The sequence below is a fragment of the Elgaria multicarinata genome, chromosome 7 (assembly GCF_023053635.1).
Source record: "Elgaria multicarinata webbii isolate HBS135686 ecotype San Diego chromosome 7, rElgMul1.1.pri, whole genome shotgun sequence".
Lineage (NCBI taxonomy): Eukaryota > Metazoa > Chordata > Lepidosauria > Squamata > Anguidae > Elgaria > Elgaria multicarinata.
Window position 1 is genome coordinate 51,244,011 of NC_086177.1, and position 2,219 is coordinate 51,246,229.

The 2,219-nt window shown below is 47.4% G+C and overlaps 1 protein-coding gene across 1 annotated transcript in view; it reads right to left on the minus strand.

Annotated features, from left to right (window-relative positions):
* IMPA2 (inositol monophosphatase 2) overlaps positions 1-2,219 on the minus strand; it is a 288,143-nt gene that overhangs the window by 182,970 nt on the left and 102,954 nt on the right. The window lies entirely within an intron of this gene.

The window sequence follows — 2,219 nt, forward strand, 5'->3', positions numbered from 1 at the left end:
AGACATGAGATTTCCACCCAGTATAGCAGAATAGTAATATGTAAGTTTCTTCCAAGGTCATTCTATCTCCAAACCCACATACTTGAGAGTAAACGAACTGAATTTTCTAGGATTGACAAGTCCTCAAAAATCCAGAACTAGTTTCTGTGTTCAATGAAGCTTGCTCCCTAGTAAATGAGGTTAGAACTGTATCAGCCTAACAGTGCAATCCTGTATATGTCAGCTCACAAGTATGTTCCATTGTGTTCAGTGGGACTTACTTCCAATAGCTGCTCCCAACTTGGGGCCCTCCAGATGTGTTGGACTACAGCTCCCACCCAGAATCCTCAGCCATGTAGTTCAACATATCTGGAGTGCATCAGGTTTGTGAAAGATGAGTTACAGCCTGAGTTGCAGTTTACACCAAACAGTCTCATCACTGAGTAGTCTCATTGAAGTCTGTGGGTCTAATGAAAGAATAATCTGACGGTAATACTGAGATGATTAAAGACACATTTTCATCTCAGACAGGAATAAAGGTGAAGAATAGCAGCTTCAGGCTTCTGAGCCATGATCTCTGCCCCACTTTCCTGGGTGGAGGATGGCAAACAACAGCCCAGGCAGGGTCGGCTAGTCCGGGCCGGGCAAAGCTGGTAGTAGGTCTGGGCCAGATGGGAAATGTAGGCCCCATTTCATACTGCTCATTAAGTATTTTTAATCAGTTCTAAATACATATGAACTAGAACAATATAAAAAAAGTAATGGAAAGCACTTTTATTCAAGATGTATATAAGACATCACTTCTTCACATTCAGAAATGCTTTACGTGCTTTTCTTTGAGCAAATTCATCAACAACAGAAAAATCAAGCAACTTTACCCAGGGGGACTTAGAGTAGGCCCCCTCAAAATCGTAGGCCCATGCCAACTGGCCCCACTGCACCCCCTCCACCCAACCCTGCAGCTATTCAGACCCTTGGCACTTGTCAAAATGTCCTAGAGACCACAGACTCAATTTGTGGACACCCAATCAACCTGACGTAGCAGCAGGCCCCCCCACTCATTCTAAATGGGTGTGGCTTCTGGTTCTTGGGCATGGCTTAGCTGACATCAGCCTTTATCAAGCAAGTACCCTCTATATGTTTTATGCTACAACTCCTGTCATTGCTGCTCATTGGCTGTGCTGGCTGGGGCTGATGGGAATTGAAATCCAAAACATCTGGAGGGCACCAGGAGGCCATAAAGGCTTTACTGCTAGACACCAGTGATGGGGAACGTATGGTCTTCCAGATGTTGGACTGCAACTCCCTATTACATTTATATTCTACCTTTCTTTCAACATGTAACTCAAGGCGGCTTCATGGGATTTCCAGGGGGTCTCACCTCCACGCATTGACCAGACCCAAACTTGTTCAGCTTCAGCAAGGTGGCTGCTCATGTGCCTTCGGACCATGCCCTGGGACCCCACTAATACCTCACTATTGGCTATGCTAGTTATGGCTGTTGACAGCGGCAGTCTAAGCCACAAATTTTCCATCTTGCTATACACACTTCCATCTTGCTATACACACTTCCTTGAGAGTAAGTCCCATTGAACTTGGTGGGACTTGCTTTTGAGTAATCAATCCTAGGATCAAGCTGCAGGCACACTTGACAAAAGAGGAGCCATGCTGGCTCAGATAAAGGATCTGTCTAACGTAGCATCCCGTTTCCAGCAACCAACAACTAGATGCTTCTGGAAAGCCAAGAACACAAAAATGCAGTTACGTACGCAACGCGTTTCGAGGAGACAGTAGAAGAAAAGTGTCTGGCAACACAATCCAAATTTATACACTCTTAAATATCCCAAATTTCACACTTGTGCAACTGCCTTTATGCGGTTGCTGCCTTTTTCTATGTCTGAATTTAATCCTGTCTATCTCTGCTCCGGAAACTGAAGGCATGAGCTCCACCAACCATTGCATGCAATTCAACCCGATAGGGCTCGCTTCCAGCAGGTAACCGGATATCGAAAATCGGGGGGGGGGGCGGAGCGGAGGGGAAAGTAGGAGGAAGACCGAGGAGGCGCGCCGATGGAAGGGGACGGGAAAGAGGGAAAGAGGCAGGGCTTGCGAAAGAGACAAGGCAGGAGTCTTCGCGCGTGCGCAGGTGGGTCATGGAGGGCGACGTGATGGCGTCACGCGTGGCGCCGGGGGCGTGTCCAGTCCCCCTGCGTGTGTGTGTGTGAGAGAGTGTGAGTGAG